Raw genomic sequence first — 20,274 nt, 5'->3', positions numbered from 1 at the left:
ATGGGCCTGCCTCTCAGACACCCATGTCCACAGCCTCCCTTCGCCCACAGGTGCAGCCCACCCCAACCCTCAACTCCACTCCACCTCCGGAACAGAGGCAAAGCCCACGGGGCCCAGGCAGCTCTGAGCCGCCCTGCAGGGGCCCCCATGCTGCCTCCCTCCTGACTCCTCACTGCGCCCCTCTCAGAACGCCTGGCTTCAAATGCTCGCTCTGCCGCTGGCCGTCTGGACAGCACACCTCACCCCTCTGCACTCAGGGTCCGCATCTGCAGTTCTGTGACTGACCTCAGGGCGTTGTGTCAAGAGTGCTGACAACACAACAAATTACTATTCAACAGACGGAACAGATGAGTGAATGAGACCAGCGGGCCTGTGATTGAGAACCGAACCAGATGTCACATCCAGACCCCAGGTTCTAGTCCGAGTCCAGAGCTAGCTGACTGTATAACGCTGGGCAAGTCATTTTGCCCCACTGGGCCTCAGTTTCCCCATCTGTCAGCAAAAAGACTGGACTTGAGTTTCTGCAGAGGTTGCTTTCAACATTAACTGGTAAGCTATATGATTCGGTGTATGAGACCAGGAAGAAGGTCCATGCAAGCCCTTGGTTTACATAAAGCACAGTCTACACGTGCAGTTTCTCCAGCACTAGGCAGTGTAGCCAGGAAGCTGGTTAGCTGAGTGGGTAGGAAAAATCCCTCTTTTGCCATAAGTTGGCATAGAGTGTAACAATGCAGCTAAAAATAACAACCTTGCCATGTCCTAGCTGTGGGATGATCTTAAGAAAGTCACGTGAGCTGTGAGCCTCAGTTTTCCTCATTAGTAAAATGGGGATAATTTTTCCACTCTCTGTGGCATTTTAGGAGACTCGAATGAGAGTACTGATTCTTACTACTTGCTGGTTCCTGCTACGTACATGTAACAATCTCTTAAGGAATGGCAGAATCCTTATTTTTCACATTTTTAATTATTGTTACCCTGGTACAAACAGCCACCACATTGAATACAAGGGTCTAAAAGTAAGGACAGGAAGTGAAGTCGCAGGAGTTTGGGGGTGCTTGGTTCTCTGGCCCCTCACAACACACCTGGGACAGCCAAACCTGCAGGGGCACAGAAGAGCGGCAGAGGGGCCTCAGCTGAAAGGGGAGGTGAAGACTCAAGGATGGATGGCGGTCCTATCTGCCTCTGACCCCTCCTCAGCCCAGCGGAGCACACACTTCCCTGGGCCCCTGGAGGCTGGTATAGAAGCCAGATACCCAGCCCCATCCATGCATCCATGACTTCTCCAAGGCCCATGCCACAACCTTAACTAACAGAAATGAAGAATGCCGGGCACACGTGTGTGTTTGTGAGCACACAGCAGAGTGGCTACCGGGGCTGGACACGAAATTGCACTCAGGGTCCTCATCTGCAGTTATATGACTGACCTCAGGGGGTTGTGTCAAGACGCAAATGAAACAGTGCTGCTGCTGCTGCTGCTGCTGCTAAGTCGCTTCAGTCGTGTCCGACTCTGTGCGACCCCATAGACGGCAGCCCACCAGGCTCCTCCATCCCTGGGATTCTCCAGGCAAGAACACTGGAGTGGGTTGCCATTTCCTTCTCCAATGCATGAAAGTGAAAAGTGAAAAGGAAGTTACTCAGTCGTGTCCGACTCTTCGCAACCCCATGGACTGCAGCCCACCACGCTCCTCCATCCATGGGAGTTTCCAGGCAAGAGTGCTGGAGTGGGGTGCCAGTGCCTTCTCTGGAAACAGTGCTGACAACACAACAAATTACTAACAAAGGCAGTGAGTCTAAGTTCTGGTCCCACCGCCCACGAGCTTCGTGACTGGTGCAAAGCCCTCCGCCCTCCGGGTCTCGGTCTCTCCCTCTGACTACTGAGGGCAGCGTGGTGGGGGTGGCATGGCATCACGCAGGGAGCCCATGAGCATGGTGCTGCTTCATGCGGCACGCTCCTTCGATCCCAGTGGTTCTGTTTTGCTTTAAAGGATGGCCGTGCATTTCCCTTTAAGCCAACCAGGATGACGAAAGGCGAAAATCAGGAAGGGCAAGCTGGCCTTGAAACCAGCCCCTTGGCTCTCTGTGAACTCCATCATGTGAAGCGGATTTCAGACGGGGGATCTCTACCCTGGCTGCCCATTCAGATCTCCTGGAGAGCTCTGAGGAATCCTACACTGGGGCAACACTCCAGGCCAACTGGTTCGGACTCATGGGGGCAGCACCTGTTGCAGGATGATGTAAAGCCCCCCGAGCACACCCAGTGTGGAGCCAGCGTTGAGAATCAGGGGCTTAAATCAGAAGGTCAAGCTCAGGAGTGAGACTGGCCTGCGCTGGAATCCTGGCTCTGGAACTTCTAAGTGCAGCTCTACATGAGCCTCTCAACTCGCCGCACAGTCCTGAGCTGTTCATTCGTCTAAAATCAGCAAGAACAACACAACCGCACAAGGATGGGACGGAGAGTTCGCTGAGACAGCAGGTACTCTGTGCTCTGTGCATCCCTAGGTACTCGAGCTGGTTACCCTATGAGTCCTTCCAATAAATTCGAACTCACAATATAACATTAGGGAAAAGCAAATTTAGCTACAAAGATTTGAGACCATAACATTTACTTATGTATTTATTTATTTTGATTTGCTGGTTGGAGTCTGTTAAATCCCACCCTGTCTTAGGAAACAAGGAAGACTGACAGGAGGTGTGCAGCACAAGTATTGCAAAGTTATTCAGTTCTTCAGAGCAGCATCTTTCCCCAGTAAACATGAATGCTTTCCCAGCTTGGATCCTCATTTTTTTTTTTCAGTTGGAGTGTACTTGCTTTGCAGTTTTGCGTTAGTCTCTGCTGTGAATCAGCTATATATATACATATATCCAGGGCTTCCCAGGTGGCTCAGTGGATAAATAATCCACCTGCAATGCAGGAAATGCAGGAGACATGGGTTCGATCCCTGGGTTGGGACGATCCCCTGGAGGAGGGCGTGGCAACCCACCCTAGTATTCTCGCCTGGAGAATCCCAAGGACAGGGGAGCCTGGGGGGTTACGGTCCACAGGGCCGTAAACAGTCAGACACGACTGAGCATGCGCGCATACATATGTATATCCCCTCCCTCGTGAGCCTCCCTCCCACCCCCACTCACCCCGCCCCTCTAGGTCATCGCAGAGCACGGAGCTGAGCTCCCCGCGCTATGCAGCAGCTCCCCTCTAGCTAATTACTTTATTAACACACACGGTAGTGTGTATACATGTCAACCTCAGCCTCCCAATTCATCCCTTCCCCCACTGCGCCCACGTGTTTATTGGTTCTTCATGGCTTTGTTTCTACGAAGGAATCTGGGAGCCACTAGAGGTTGTTGGGAGCTAATGAAGTCAGACAAGGCGGATGCTCCCTTCCCCTTCACAGAAGGGCCCTCACCCCCACTGGCTGTTTGCCTGGTCTTGGAGGAAGTTGCTTTGGGACCCTGCAAACCTGCCCTGATTACAGAGTGAGCCATCGTCCATGGATACATGGTGCAGGGAGGAAGGTAGAATGTTCCGGAAAGGCCAGAGGGTAGAGGAGGACTCAGGAAAGCTGGGTGTCAGGCTCGTGAAGCTCACTGTCTACGCGGCTTTGAGCCACTCCTTCCTTCCACCTCTTGAGCCCTGGTGTCCCTCTCTGTAAAAAGGGTCGTCTCCAGGGCTGCCGACAGACCTCCCCTACTTCTTGTGCGGTTTCGAGGTGAGAGGTTGTGGAAGAGCACCAGCTGAGCATCCTGGGGCTGCTGTAACAAATCACAAACTGGCTGGTTTAAAACAACGAAGATTTATTTTCTCGTGGTTCTGGAGGCCGTAAGTTTGAAATCAAGGTGTCGGCAGGGCTATGTTCCCTGCATGGGCTCTAGGAGAGCTTCCTCCTCCGGCTTCCGGCTTCCAGGGAAGGCATTCCCTGGCTCTGGGCTGCGGCTCTGGGCTGCGGCTCTGGGCTGCGGCTCTGGGCTGCGGCGGGCTGCGTCACCCCACGCTTCACCTGTCTGTCTTCTCTGTGTGTCTCTTCACGTGGCATCAAATTTAGGGCCCACACAAATCATCCAGGAACATCTTATCTTGAGATCCTTCATTTAATTACATCTGCAAAGACCTTTTCTCTAAACGAGGCCACACTCACAGGTTCCAGGGATGAGGATATGGATATAGCTTTTGCAGGAGAGCAGGTGGCTTCCCAGGTGGCTCAGTGGTAAAGAATCCACCTGCCAATGCAGGAGATGCAGGAGTCACGGGTTCGATCCCTGGGTGGGGAAGATCCCCTGGAGGAGGGCATGGCAACCCACTCCAGTATTCTTGTCTGGAGAATCCCATGGACAGGAGCCGGGCGGGCTATAGTCCATGGGGTCACAAAGAGTTGGACACAACTGAGCATGCATACACATCTTTTGGGGACCACCATTCAGGCCACGACAGGTAACTTGCAATCCATTTTAGTGTTTTCTGAACACTACTACTATTATTTCTATTACGAGGGGACCAGAAGGTCTCAACGTGCATGCTAACGTGATGGACTGGTGATGGACGCCTGGAGAGTAAGAACACACCACCGCTGAGCAGCTACTACATGTCCGACAGTGACTGCTTCCCACCACTGACCTCACTCTATCCTCACACCGACCCAGCCAGGATTCCTGCTACCTTCCTCAGACAGGGAACCAGAGGCTCAGTCCCTGGGAACTTGGCCAGGGTCACTCACAGAATAAGGGGTGGAGGTGGCATTTGAACGGAGGCAGGCTCTGACTCCACTGGCAATGCCAGTGACCACTGTTATCACCGACCACGGTGACCCACATCCCCGTCACACTGGCCAGAAGCCCCGGCTCTTCCTTCCTCCCCAGGGTCCCCGTTAAAGGCATCATCCTGATGTTAGCTCTGCACAGTCCTCAGAGCCACAGCCGCCTCCCTATCCCTGCATGGTGCACGCTTCAGTCCTGCATCACCTCGTCCTGGACCACTGCCTGAGTCTGCCCTAATGACTCTCTGGACTTCCGGTATTTCTCAACTCTCTGCTCATTAGATTCCCCCTCCTCTCGGCAACTATGAATTTAGGAAAACTGCATTCCAGTCACGTTGGTCCAAATTCAACCTCCTTAATTGTATGTACTGGAGAAGACTCTTGAGAGTTCCATGGACAGCAAGATCAAACCAGTCAATCCTAAAGGAAACCAACCCTGAATATTCATTGGAAAGACTGATGCTAAAGCTGAAGCTCCAATACTGTGGCCACCTGTTGCGAAGAGCTGACTCCTTGGAAAAGACCCTGATGCTGAGAAAGATTGAAGGCAGGAGGAGAAGGGATGACTGAGGATGAGACGGTTAGATGGCATCAGAGACTCAATGAACATGAACATGAGTTTGAGCAAGCTCCGGGAGACAGTGAAGGACAGGAAAGCCTAGCGTGCTACAGTCCAGCAGCTGCAAAGAGTCAGACATGACCGAGTGAACAACAACAATTGCATGTACAGCATGGACCACTATCTTCTTGCCCTGCCTCCCTTTCCAGCCTCGCCTCACACCTCTCCCTCAGTCACACTGATGTGCTGGTAGCCCCACACCTACAACATGCTGCTTGCACCTCAGGGCCTTTGCACATGTGAGTCTCCCTGCCTGGAACATATTCCTATCCTAGCCTCTCCGTCCCAGCTTCTAGCCTGCATACTCTGTGAGAGACTCTGTCTGTCTTGTTTTGCTGTTTTATCCCTAGTTTCAGCATAAAGCCTGGCTCACAGTAAGGCATTAGTAAACACTTCTGAGTAACGAATCGACAATTTGAAAAAAGATGTCTGCAGGCTGAGCTCAGTACCTCTTTTCTCAGCTCTGGTAGTATACGTTCCCTTGGGGTACCACGTTGAAATTTTCTATCTCCCCCACCAGTCTGTGAGTTTGTCCAGGATGGAGGGGTTCAGTCTGAGGCTACAGACCCATGGCCCCAAGATGTTCCCTGACATGCTTGGTTAGGTCTACTCCCACGTTTCTTTCCCCCCCTCCAAAAAAAAAAAAAAAAAAAGTTTTCATTAATTGCTAGTCTTTCAATACTGCGTGACTTTAAAAAACATTCCAAATTCAGAATTCTCTTGAAAAATATGCTCTGGCACCCTGGCTGGGTCTCTGCATGACAAAGACAGGTCGGGGTTGAGTAGCACCTGGCCCTTCAGCCAGAACATCTGCTGTCCAGTCCAGTCCTCATGGGTCCACCCAGCTCACTTTCTGCATCTCTGTCACCTACCTGCCCCCTCTGGAATTTGAATTTTCTGGTCTCAGATTGTATTCATCTGAGAAACTCTTCTTTTGAGGACCCAGCGGTGCCCTTATTAGGTCTCTGCTATGCAGCATGTCTTATGTTGTTGAACACGAGGTCAAATAGCTGACACTTCAGTGGGATTAAACCTGCTCTTCTTAGCAAAGAGGAAAACAAGATCAATTACAAAAAGTCAAAGTGCCCATGAGAATTCTTTTTAAAGTGCAAGCTGTCCAAAATCAGTGCAGGCACCCACAGGGCTGGCTGCCCTAGGGCAGTGCTTCTGCCGTTTCAGCGTGGACAGCAATCACCTGGGCACAGTCCGTTATAAGACACATTCAGATCCGTGGGGCAAAGCAGGGCCCGAGACTCTGCGTTCTAACGAGCGCTGGGGAGGATAATGCTGTGGCCCCTGCATACTGTGCAGAAGCAGGCTCTCCAGCGCCACCATCTTTTCCAGGCCATCCAGCCGTTCTTGGGTCAGCCACTCACTCGGTGTCACTGTGATAAATCCCTTCGAGGATGCCTAACTATTCTTTTAGTCCAGGAAAGGGGAATGTGGGAAGCAAGGGACACACAGAAAGTAGGGTTGTGGGGGGTGGGGGAAGCTTAGCTGCCTTTGCAACTGGGTTCCCCCTCCCCACCACGGACCCCCTTAAGTTCCCCAGTGGGCTATCAGATGGGGTCTCAGACTGGACCCCCACATTGGGATGGGGGATGCTCCCAGAAAGACCTGAAGATTCAGGTTCAAGTTAACCTGAGTCACCACCACCAACTTGCCAACTTGGTGTTTGTTTTGAGCAGCCCTCACAGCCAGCGTATTATTTTTCCAGGTGGCAGAAGTGAAGGCCTTTGCCCTCACCAGGTCAGAGATCTCAGAGGAAGCAGAAGCAAAGCTGACGCGCACAGAGCTGGTCCCCAGGGCTCCTCCTCTGGAGCTGTAAACAGGAAGTTGAAGGTACATGCTTCAGGAACACCCTGTTGTTGTTGTTGTTTTTTTTTTTTTTTTTTTTTTGCTGGTTTACTCTGTAGCCATTCTGCCCATTCAGAGCAACCAGGGAGATGAAGATCCGAAAGCCTGTTGGCAGCCCTCTGAACCACGCTGGCCAGATCTGATGATAGCAAGGATGCTGGGCAAAGATTTGCACCCGGGGAGGGCACAGGCGGTGGTGGGTAGGGCTACACGTTTCTGGGATGTGCCCTCTGGTTACTCCAGCCCACTTTCCCCAATCCCTCCATGCCATCCCCCAAAGTAAATATTTCTCAGGGCCACAGACATTTGAGAAGCCAACCCCTGGGTGGTGACGGCAGCTGGTGAAGCTTTCAACAGCAGGCCAGAGGAGGAAGGGGAGCTGGGGTGCCCAGGCCCATACCAGGCTGCTGGCTCTAGGCTTTCACTATTGTCCCCTGTTTTCAAAGTTCCCAGTCCGGAGGGAGCTGGGAAGGGCAGAGTTTGGGGATTTGTTCAGCCTAGGTATACATAAACAGCAGCAGACAAAATGTCCTTTATCAGCTATTTCCCAGGAAACAGGGAGAAAATTCTTCTCGTTGCCAGATTATAAAAGAAGAGGGAGACAGCCCTCTCTTCTTCCCTCTCCCCCATGCAGAACACTAAGTCACTGTCTGACACCCACCAGGAGGGTCCCTGTTGGAGAGAAGGCAGGGGCGGGCTGGATGACTAGGGCAGCTGCTAGGAAGACAGGTTCACTGCCAGCCAGAGCAGAGAAAGTCTTTCCCAGGAAAGGGGAGGTGACGTTAGCCTGCTGGGTAAACTGGAAATTATTAACCACAGGATGAGCAGAATTAAAAAGAGCTGAAAACCGATTGTTGGCTTTACCGGGAGTTATAAGCATGCTAGGGGAAAAAAGGACAAATATATTTGAATTTTTTTTTTTTTCCTGAATCAGGAAGCACCATTTCCAATAATTCTGTCAAGTAAAGCTCTCCAGTGTTCTCTCCTGCTGGCATTTCAAGGCTGGGTTTGTTATTTCTTCACACAGATGGCCTAGGAAACACTCACCACACTCAATATATTTTTCTTTTCTCTCTCCCCGCCACCTTTTTTATTCACCCAAAGGATCTGAGTCTTTTGAATCTGCCCCTTTCTTATTTTCTTTCTATTTCTGATTTAGATAATACTTGAAAGGGCCTGTGAAACTATTTACATCACAGGAAAATTTGAGATGCTTTTTTTATCATAAAAATAATAGGTCCTGCTTCCTGCCATCATCAGCTAACATTTTATCGCACATTTACCGTGTGTCTGGGTGTGTGCCATTGCTTTTCAAAGACTGACACGTGGTAGCTCTATTTTCAGTCGGGTTTTTGTTGTCGTTGAGTTATATGAGTTCTTTACCTATTTTGGGTATTAACCCTTTATCAGATATATGATTTGCAGACATTTTCTTCCATCCTATAGGTTGTCTTCTCATTTTGCTGATTGTTTTCTTTTCTGCCGTGAGAACTGCTTTAGCTTGATGCAGTCCCACTTGTTGATTTTCGCTTGTCTGCCATCCTATTTCTTGGTATTTATCCAAAGGAAATAAAAACAGGAATATCGACAAGATACCTACACTCCCGTGTTTACTGCAGCATTATTCACAACAGCCAAGGTGTGGAAAGAACCTAAGTGTCTGTCAGTGATGAATGGATAAAGACGATCTGGGACCTATATATACACTGGAATACTATGCAGCTGCGGGAAAGAAAGAAATCCTGCCATTTGTGACAACATGGATAGAACTGGAGGGCATTATACTAAGTGAGATAAGTCAGACAGAGGAAGACAAGCACTGTATGTATTCCCTTATGCATGGAATCTAGAAAAACTAAACTCATTAGAAACAGCAGAATATAATCACCAGGGGTTGGAGGTAGGAGAATCGGGGAGATGTTGGTTAAAGGGAACACATTTGCAGTTAGAAGATGAATAAGTCCTGGTAATCTAATGCACAGCATTTTTATTACAGTCAACAATACTGTATTATATACTTTAAAGTTGCTAAGAGACTAGATTTTAAAGTGTTCTCACCACAAAAATGAAAAGATCACTATCTGACTTATTTGACATGATGGAGATGTCAGGTAAGAGGCTATGGTGGTAATCATATTACAATAAACATAATAAATGAATCAAATCAACTGACATTTACATCAATGTACATCTTAAATTTACACAAGGTACTCCATCAATTACATCTCAATAAAAATAAATGTAGAAAGACTGCTATGTGAACAAACCACCTAGAGTTTTGTGTATCAAAACACAAAGCCTGAATCAGTAGTGTAGGGCCCTGGGAGTCTGCGTTTCTAGCAGCTTCCGGGCGATGGCAGTGCTACTAGCCTCTGGGCCACACCTGGAGCAGCAAAACTTACACCCGGTCTCCCCTAATCCTCAGGCTGGTGAAACTGATTTTATCAAAAGAAGTTAAGGGGTTTTCCGAATGAAAGGGAGGAAGACAGGTGTGAAACGATACTCAGTTTTGGAACTGGCAATGTGGATGTGGAAAGGTAAGCAGATATAAGTAAGACAGCTGCGGGCAGGGGCATGCCCAGGCTTGGGACATCCTCCTTAGCTACAGAGACAGAAGTACAGAACTTGGGCTTTGGAAAAGGAAAGACACAGATTCAAGTTCTGGCTCTGTCATCCCTAAGTGGATGGTCCTGGGCAAGTAATGTCACCTCTCTGAGCCTTAGTTTCCCCAGCTGTAAAATGGGGGTAAAACCTACCACCCAGGGTGATTGTAAAGAGCAAGTGAGAAGAAACCACACTTCCAGTACTTCACATGTGCCTACTGCCTGGTCCCTGCCCTGTACATGGCAGCTGCTCACTCATTCAACAAACTTAATGAACAGCTACTAATTTTCAGATCTGTTCTACACACTAATGACATAAAGGGAATAAGCTGATGTGATCACCATAATAATGACCTAATGACCACCCCCCCCCCCTTGCCAAATGTTCACATCCTAATCCTTGGAACTTGTGAACGTATTATCCTATGTAGCAAAAGGGATTTTGCAGGTGGAGAGAGGAGCATGGATTATCCAGATGGGTCCAACCTAGTCCCATGGAGATGGAAACAGAGAGACTTGTACATGTCAAAATCTGAGCAGCAATTCTAAATCCTCCAAACTTACTCTGCTTATTCATAGACGCTGCTCAGAGCGACCCTGAGCTCCTGAGAGGAAGTCGGGATCATCTTAGACTCAGGTGTAGGCTTATGCTCCTCACGTCTTGCCGTTCTCACCCAGGTCGTGCAAGTGACGGAGTGACCTTCACCCAGTTCCGCAACTGCAGCTGCAGACGCCTGAAAAATCCCAGAGTCACAGCCGCAGGCCCCACCAGCAGCTGCTCTTTGACCTGACTCTCTTCACTTAATGGAGGCTGGTTTTCCCTGGAAATCAAGGGGGATTGTGGGATAAGTCTTGAGCAAAATCAATCACTCCAAGCAAGAGAGATTGGCCTGGGGCAGGATGGCGGCTGTTCATTCTTGAGAATATCTTTTCCTGGCTTTAATATTCAAATCTGAGCCCAGAAGACGTCAGTCTGAAAAGTTATACAATCATGTACCAAAAGGTGTACTTTTAGGCCCAAGACATTTTCATATGTTCCTGACCTTTGTATGTTACCTGTATTGCATGGCATCTGTAGAATGTATGTAGCAAGTCTATGGTCCAGCACATTAAACAGCTGATAACTGACCACATTAAGGAAGCTGGCTACAAACCAGTCACTGCTAAGCATTTCCTGTGCATGAGGAACAGTAACACAACAAGAGCAAGACAGGAATCCTAATTCTGCCAAATACTGGCTTTGAAAGCCTGAGCTAGCTACTTAGGTCTCAGTCCCTTCATCTGAAGAATGGGAACAATATGACCATATGTCATCAATTCTAAGATGCAATTTTTCACATGTTAGCAGGTCTGAAATCAGACCATGCCCTACAACCAACAGAGTTTTAGATGCAATTAGAAATGGTATCACCCACCCAACAATGTTGGGAGGATTAATGGAGATCACTACGCTTAGAAAATTCTGAGCCTTGGCTCTGACACACAGTCCTAAAATATATATCAGCAACTAATACTTAATTTTTATCTCTAGCTCTGAGCTCCCCTGCACCCGTCTAGTGACGATCTTAACTTGTCCAAGTAGGATCCTGATTTCCTTGCCCCATGGCCTGCTTCTCCCGTCTTTCCCTTCTTAGTAAACAGCACCACCTTCCACCAGATGCTCGGGGCCAGAAATATGAGTCATCCCTGAGTCCTCTTTCTCTCATTTTGGAGACAAAATCCATCCCCAGATCCCGTCACCTCCATCTTCGAAATACATCAGGAAATTGACCACTTCTCCCTACCTACCCCCTGCTTTTACCACCCTAGCCAGAGGCACCATCCCCTGCAACAACCACCTGCTGACTCAGCTCCTGGGGGCCACCCTTGCTGTGCTCCCTCCCACACCTGGACCCTCTTCAACCACCCAGCAACCAGAGGATCTTTAAAAGCCAAGCCCCTCCCCTAAGGAACCCTACTACCCTCCATCCCACTCAGGGCAGAATCCTCACTGTCGCCTGCTACAGATGCTGCCGGGCACGGCCCCTCTGGCTGCTCATCCTCCCCCGTGCTGTCTCCCCCTGGCCGTCATGCCCCTTCCACTCTGGCCACCCTGCTGTCCCTTGGACTTGCCAGGTTCGTTTCTGCCTCAGAGCCTTCACAGTTGCTATCCCCTCTACTTGGGATGCTGTTCCCTCACCTCCTTCGGGTTCCTACGATTTTGTACAAGAAACAATTACGTACTCATATGCTTATTGTCTCTCTCCTCCTAGAAGAAAAGCTTCTTGAAGACTTTTATTCCACAAACAAGAATTATCATCTTGTTTGCCACTGCATTCCCGGCACCTAACAGTACCTAGAACGTGGATGAGCAACACAAATATGTTGAGCGATTGATTGAATGAATTAGTGGACATCAGGTAAGGTTTATAGACATGAGGATATGTAAGTGTATGTATACATACATTTACATACACACATTATTCATATCTACATGTCCATATCCATATCTACATTTATTTATAAAACACGAGAACATATTCATTCATAAAGAGATACAGACCAAGATTTTATTTTTGGCTCTGTATCCACTGAAGAATTTTAGAGACAAAACAGTATTGTATTGGAAGAAATACAAGCCCAAGATCATACCAGGTCTAGGAGTGGCTACTCAAAGAATGTTGGAGCTAAAAGTTTCTTCAAGATCTTCTAGCCCAGAGTCAACAAAATGTGTCCTGCCACTTTCCTCTCTCGTGCCCTTGGCAGACATCCCCAGTAGATCAAAGTACTTTCTCCCTCTGAACTTCCGGGTCCTTAATATATTGCTCCAGGCAGCCTCAGCCACTTAACTGAAATGACTTGATATCCCAGATCTGGCCCACCCCAATCAATTCCTGGACTGAGATTCTGAGACCCAAAGGGGGACCCTTATTCATGCCCAGTTTCATAGCACACCAGAGGCAAAGTCCAGGCCATTAGGGCTGGACACCTAGTTTGCATTCCTAAGGTCAGACATTAAGCTGGAAGGGAATTTAAGAGATTATCTTTAATATGAAATCACATAGTCAGAAAGTAAGTTTTTTTAAAGCTCTTTCATTACTTAAGATTACTTCAAAAGATTTTATCATTTGCAGCCAAAGGCAACTCACTAGTAAAATGAGCTCAGGAATCAGATCACTCCTGGCTCCCAGGAAGACACTAAATAGAACCAGTTTAGCAGTCAAGAGATCAAGAAGAAATTCTTGCCTGTGGGGAGACCAAGAGACAGCTCAGCAAAAATAGGAAGGGGCTGAACAGCTTGAATGGTGGGAAGTGGAAGAAGAGCAACACATTTTCCAACTAAAAATGGAATCACGATTGTGTTCAGATTCCACTCTGAGGAAGGTAACCCTATCCTCAGCTCAAGACTGAATCCCAATTGTCCAAGCCAAATATGCAGTTCATTCCTCTGACAATAAGTACGAAACTGCCTGTGGCACATTTCTGACCACAGTCCTGCTGCAGGACTCTTAAAATGAGAAACACAGAGAAATTCAGTCGCTTTTACTTACGTCAAAAAATTGTTGCAACTGAGTGTGATGACTGGGCTGTGGCAGCCACCTGGGCGCCATGAGGGAAGCAGCCTAAGGCAAGACTGATAGGCCTAGCATGTCAGAGCAGTGAGACAGAAGGAATCTGGATCCTTTGGTAACGTAAAGAACAAAGGAGTCAACAGGCCCTCAAGACACTCTACCTTGAATCATAGATCCTCCTTTGTTTAACCATTGAGTTGGATTTCTGTTACCTGCCTCCAAAGCATCCTAACTGGTACATGAAACCACCTCCCATTTCCTTCGAGAGAGTCAGACAGGCCCAGTCAAAGCTCCAGACATTTCCCAACTCCCAGACACTGCACTCCCACTCTCCTAGCTGTGTAAAGACAGAGCAGACAGGGTCTGCTCTGAAGGCAGCTAGGAAAGTTCTACTGTTACCAAAATGTGTTCCTGGTGTCTGAATACCACTCTGAGCGAGGCATGGTTCTCTTTAGGCAGGCAAAATGTCCTGGGATGGAGTAAGTCCCCTAACTGTGAAGGAACTAATCACACCTCTCTCTTCTTCTAAGCAATGTAGGCACTAACTATCACCCACTGAAGCAGATGCAAAGACAGGAACACAGGTACAGGGGTTTTGTTAAAGGAAACACCCACGGGATTAAATGGGAGAGGGAGGGGGGACTCAGACAGCAGGCAGACTATGATGCACTTTGACCCTGAGCGAGGGAGAGCGGAGACCGGGTGGAGATGCCCTAGGCTGTCATGCTGCAGCAACGGTCTGGCAGGACTGTCCTTCTGCCAAAGGCTACTGTGAGAGGAGTCCTGTGTCCGCAAGGATGGACCACCTTAGTTTTCCTGCCACACGAATGCAGCAGGCCCCTGGTCACTTACACACCCAGTAAGCAGAGGACTGCGAGGAGCATTCCCTGGCTGTCACAGGCAGCTGAGGAGGTGGGGTGGGGGAGGCAGGGCGTGAATGGGCTCCCAGCAGGGTAGGGGGGAAGGAGACCCCGGGATCTGGCTGGGGACCAATGTCTGTGTGATAGTCACGCTCCCCGTCACCCAGCGACTCCGTCAATCTCTTGGTGAACTCAGCTCCATCCACCGAGGTATCAAGTGGGCACCTGGCAGTTGCCACTGTTGTGAGATCTCCAGGGCACAGTGTGGTGTGGGCCAGGGTACCATGAGAAGACGCTGGGCTCACAAGGTCCAAGAGCCACAGGCATCTGGGTATTAGGGTCACTCTGGACTGCTGTGGGCATGCACTTTGGGGCAGTTTGACATAATTCATCTGGTGAACTTCAGCTGACTTCTGACTTACTCATTGTGTTGGAAGGATATAAGCTTGGGCGCTGCATCAGCGATGCAAACACACGTAGCTTAAAGGAGAAAGCCGTCAGCACATCCCCACGTATCAGTGGAGGTGCAAGGTGGGAGCTGGGGCCCGGGCGCCAGCACTCTTCTTGCTCTGCCCTCCCCTGAACACTGCAGAATCACGTTGCCAACAGGATCGCACTGGTGGGATAAGGCTGGGGCAGCACATGTGTTGGGCTGGCCTTGTTCTAACTGCTTTAGAGCTATGAGTCCTTTAGCCTATATCCTATGAGGCAGACAGAAATAACTCAGTTTTAAACAAAAAACAAAGCTCTCCACCATCTGAGCTCTTGCAACCACACCCATCAGCCAGTTGGGAGGGTGAGGCAGAAGTGGTGCCCTCCTCCGAGGGCCACCGTGGCTGCGATGAAGGCTGCAGTCTCTGGCTGGGCAGGCACATGCAGTGTGGCCAGTGACATTTCTCCTCCTTTGCCTGGAATGGGTCTCTCAACCTTTCTCTCATGATTTAGGCTCACTTTACCCTCATTCAAGACTCAGTTCATCTTCACTGGGAAGACAGTCCCACCCCTACCCTGACTAGGTTAATGCCCTCCCCACCCCACACCACCACCCCAACACAGGCTCTCATAATCTTCTGAGATTCCTTCTATTTCAGCCCTTATCATATATTATTATAAGATCTCCCCTGGGCCACAGACCAACAGACATTGTTTGGCCCACACTATTTCTTTCCATCAAAAAAAAAAAAAAAAACCAGAAAAAAAAATCATACAAAATTTCTTTTTTTTTTTTTAAGTTCTGATTTTTACTATGAAATAATTACGTGTGGACCAGCAGTAATGGACACCTTGTTCATTCAACAAATATTGAATAATTCTTTGACAATCTACTATGCTGAGAAGAACTGAGACAAAGTCAGCTTATGCTCATTCTAAAGAGAGGGAAAACGAGGCAGAGAAATTGCGACTTGCCTAAGGTTAAAACGCCCTTAAGTGAGTTTTCTCCTTAAAAATCATAAAAGCACAGCCACACTGGGCAGTCATTCCTGTGTAAGACCAGTCGACTGGGGCTGAGTAGCTCCCTAATTCCTGTGCAGAAGACACAAGACTTTTCACACAGACCCCACCAGGCCCTACTGTTCCATGCCATGTCCACTTCATTTTATTTATGTCGCCTCCCTGGCCCTGCAGGAAGAAGGGGTTGCAAACCCCTGGACCATGAGTTTCTTTGGGGGCAAGGTGCATCTCTTCTGGGTGTACCGTACACTTGGCACACTGTGCATGTTCAAAAGCACTTGTCAGGCGTGCGACTAGATCCGTGGAAACATTCAGAATTAAAATTGCACTGAAGCGGCAGCTTACACTCCGCCCACCCCTCTCCCCAAAGGATCTATATTTAATTGTCTTTGCAAAATCAGAGCCTGCGAGCAACTTCGCACTGGAGATCCTTCCCAAACGTCAGAAACGCAGCAGCTTAGCCAGTCGCGTGCTCCAGCCTATTAATAGCCTCTGGCTGTGTTTCCTGGGCAGCCGCATTGTTCTTAGAGGCAGAGAGGCAAAGGCAACCTTCTAAGTCCGACCAACCCCACCCCCCGGCCTCATCCATTCCTGGCGCCCTTCCTCCCATCTCTTTCTCCGAACAGCACACCCTGCTGCGTATTCTGCAGGAGGGCTTTTTATTTATTTATTTATTTTTGTCAGCACTCATCAGTGTGGTGGGGATGGGAAATAAGAGCCCTGGCCCATGTTGAAAGTGCTTTAGCAGGGTCTCCAGGGAGAATCCTGTGCTGCCTGCAGCGCCAGAGGTCACTGTCACCTTGGCCTTGAGGTGGCCTGTTTACCAAAGTGAAATGAAGATATCAGTCAGATGTCAGGGAAATGCTAATGACGGGCGCCAGGCTGGGAGCCGGCGAGGTGATCCCTTCCTTCCCAATCCTGCAGCACAAAGGCCTCAGTGACTTAGCAACTCCGATAAGAGGTCAGCAGGCAAATGTCAGGTCCCTGACGGACTGCTCCTCCTGGCCAGGCTGCAGAGCCTTCCAGACTGCCTCTCGCTTTTCCACATCCAGTCTATTCAACTGCAGGAAGGGTAGGTGTGTGAAACCCTGGCCCGCCCTTTCTCTATCTCCAGCAGGAAAGAAAGCCTCATCTCTCTCGGGTCCCAAGGTCTGGAGGCACATCATTATCCTCCCGCCAGAGATAGGAAGCGTGGGATGCTGACCACATCCCGTCACTTAGCAGGATGGATGGGCCTGGGTTCCGCAGCAGAAAAGGATAGGAAACAGCGGGCTCTGTTTATGGCTGTGGGACGGGTACACAGCCGGGCAGCCTCCCCACGCTGGGCCTCCTAAAGAAGTCACCACTGAAGCAGGACCCCAGCGCCCTGAGGCCAAGAATGAAAGAGGCTGTTAGGTCTGTCTCCCAGGGGAGCGACTCCCTTTTACATTCCTTCTATTGTTCTTCCATCCTGGGGGTTAACACCCGAGATGAGCTTCTCCAGCTCTGCTTTGGGGAGCCAGGGTCCATCTCCGCTAGAATCGGCTAGCATGCCATCGTCTTCAGGCAGCCCCTTTCCACCATCCCAACTTCAGCTGGCTCCTCCTTTGGGTTCTTTTGTGAGACGCTAAACAGTTACTTTGCCTGTACTGTCTGCATTCATTATCTAGGTTTTCTGCGAGCTCTCCTTTCTCCCCTATCAGTCAACCTGCTGCAATTTTTCTCTGGGCTTTTTCCTCCAACCCTGCATTGGTCAGGATAAAACCCGTGCCTCCCGGGAACCCTGCTCTGCTACTCTCTAAAGCGAGACCACTCTCTAGTCTGTTGATGTCACGTCAGGGTAAAACAGCAGGGAGATGACATTTTCCCACATTTCCAGAATCAGGCTGAAATGATCACCAATTCACAAAGCCTCTCCTAGCTGCTTATGAAAGGGTAGTGTTGAAAATATGGTTTCGTTTTTCCTGCTGCAAGGCCAGGGATTAAAAGAAAGCCCCCTGGTTCCCACTAAGCCTGAGAGTAGAACTTTGGGGTCCATCGGCCAGGCCAAGCTCTTTCTGTTCTCACAGGTCACCGAGCTCGTGACTATTTGGGGAGTGCTGCCAGTGGGACTCTGCGGCAGGAGCGCACAGCCCTGCAGAACCGCGAGTGCACTGCTTGCCAACAGCCCATCAACAGGGACTGCGGAGCTCTTCAAAAGTCTGGAGGGTGGCTGAGGAGCTCCCCTCCGGGAAACGTACTGGGAGGTGAGGATGGAGGGAGTGCAAGCTCCACACCGGCTCGGATCGGTGTGCACTCCGTTCTCCCTCTTCAGGTTTCACGGAGAGCGGGGAGCATCTGGGTGGTGGTGAGCATGGCACAGATGATGAAGAAAATCACCCACTGAAAGCTCAGGACAAACAGTGACAGCGCAGTCTCAAACTGTCCTCTCCTCTTCAGGAAATCAAGCAATGTTAGAAGGGCTGGCTGTGTGTGTGTTTGGGTTGGAGGGCTCTGCAGAACCACAGGGGCTGGGGGCTCAGACGGAGTAAGTGTGAGGCCTCACACTCATTCCTCTCAGTTGGCTATTTTCCCTTTGTGCCCTCCTCCCACCCCCAAAGCGGTTCCCAGCCCTGGAAGTTTGCCCCCTTGGGACGGTATCACCCAGTCTTTCCCAACCTCTGGTTTCTGGCTGAGTTTGCCGGATAGGAGGTACTAACGGAAGGAAAATGAGGAAGGGAGAGCGGCTGGGACATTTCTTCCCACTGCCATCTACCTAAAGCGCAGGTCTCTAGTGGCTGCTTGAACCTTCAGACCTGGGGCTGGTAACGGCTTTCGCTGTTAAGAGATGTATCGGTTATCTATCGGTGTGCAACAAATCATCCCAAACGTAGGGATTCAAATCATTCGTTATGTATTTGCAGATGATTCTGCAGTCTGGGCTGGGCTCATCTGGGCAGTTATTCTGCTGGTCAGGGAATCACTCATGGAGCTGCTATCATCTGACAGTTGGACTGGCTATTGGCTGGGTGCCTTGGTTCTCCTCTATGTGGCTCCTCATCAACCATTAGGCTAAATCAGGCTTCTGGACAGGGAAGTCTCACGTCATCTTCTAAGATGGTGAAAGCAGAAGTTGCAAGGCTTCCAGAAGCCTTGCTTTGGACCTCTCACAATACCACTGCTGGCACATTCTACTGACCAAAGCAAGTACCAAGACCAGGCCAGATACAAAGAATGGGAAAATGGACTTCATCTTTTCATAGGAGCAACTCCAAAGTCTCTTTGCAGAGGGGCCTGGATACTGGAGTGGGAAGAATTTGTGACTGTAACTTGAAATCTAGCACCATAGTTTCTGAATTTATTTCAGTTCTTTGGTTCCCTTAAGTTTCCATTCCCACGTGAGTGGTGGCTTCATCAGTGTCTGTTCAATGGAATCATCTGAATGAAGTTCTATTTCCTGCCAGGACTTTGATAAGTATACCTTTCAATAGTAGCACTAGCTTCATTCACTGTATAGTTATTATCGTCATTGTTGTTGACATGTAGTTCTTGACTTGCTAGCAGTTTGATTTGCAGAGTCACACTTTTATCCCTTGTATATTTACAACTGTGGCATTTTATGTCCAATACAGCCCTACTCATATGAAGAAAAGCTATCTCATCAGGGGCAGCTGACACGTTTCCAGAACACACCATGACCCAAACACTATCCAAGAATTCTGTGTGGTCAAGATCTGCCTTAGCGCACACAGCAGCCTGAGAAGGAGGCACCACCTCACAGAAGAACAAACCAAGGGCCTGAGAGGCAACTAGTTTGCTCCAAGTCATACAGCAATTGGGAGAATAACAGTCAAAATCCTTCCAAATAAATTTTTCTGATTTTTGACACTAATGATATTCTTCCAGCTTGTGTAAAGTCAGAAATTACAAAGGATTTAAGCAATTTGAATGGTGTACAACATCACTTACTAAAATGGACATGATTTGCTTTCCTTTGTACAGTGTAGCTGATACCCACATCAGAAGGCTATGAAATGTGTGGGAAATGAGTATACAGCATATGTTAAATTTATCCCTGTTTGTGCTGATTTCTATAGACAGCTAAGCATCAGACCCGTGGTCTGGAACTCATTCCTGAAAATCAGGCACGGCTGATGCTATTCTGTTCTCTCGTTGCTATACAACACAGACTGCGACCTTTGCTACACTCCACTGGGGTTTGCTCTGAGTGTCCACCGTGCTCAAGTCCATCCGCACTGCTTCATTATTGCAGAGCTGCTGGTGCGTAAAAAAAAAATCAGATCCTTGCACACAAATGAGTTTCTGGGGCCTGGTTAGTTAAACATACTTCAGGAAGCAGTCATAACCTCCACCCAGCTGCCTACTTTTGAGTGAGGTTCTCAATGTCCAAAACAAGCAAAACCCTAGAAATATAACTCTATTCGTTTTGTGGAAGGTGCCTTCTGTCACTGGAGGATAAAATGGTTTCATTCTCCCACCTGGGGCGCTGCAGCAGCTTTCTGATTGGCAGCCCTGCCTCCTGCCTTGTGCCCCTCCAATCCATTCTCCATCCAGAAAACAGTGATCTTCTTATAACACAAATCAAGTCGTCTGTCTCCTCCCTGC

The 20,274-nt window shown here is 49.1% G+C and overlaps 1 long non-coding RNA gene across 1 annotated transcript; it reads left to right on the top strand.

Annotated features, from left to right (window-relative positions):
• Nucleotides 1-2,084: 2,084 nt before the first annotated feature.
• On the top strand, nucleotides 2,085-19,540 carry LOC114118722 (uncharacterized). Its single transcript, XR_003591891.3, has 4 exons — nucleotides 2,085-2,473; nucleotides 7,085-9,761; nucleotides 10,407-12,226; nucleotides 19,281-19,540. It is a non-coding gene; the product is annotated as an uncharacterized LOC114118722 (long non-coding RNA).
• The last annotated feature ends 734 nt before the right edge of the window (nucleotides 19,541-20,274 follow it).

This window comes from Ovis aries, chromosome 16 (genome assembly GCF_016772045.2).
Source record: "Ovis aries strain OAR_USU_Benz2616 breed Rambouillet chromosome 16, ARS-UI_Ramb_v3.0, whole genome shotgun sequence".
In the NCBI taxonomy this organism is placed as follows: domain Eukaryota; kingdom Metazoa; phylum Chordata; class Mammalia; order Artiodactyla; family Bovidae; genus Ovis; species Ovis aries.
The sequence above is the reverse complement of the archived record's forward strand: the minus strand, read 5'-3'. Positions and strand labels throughout refer to the sequence as shown.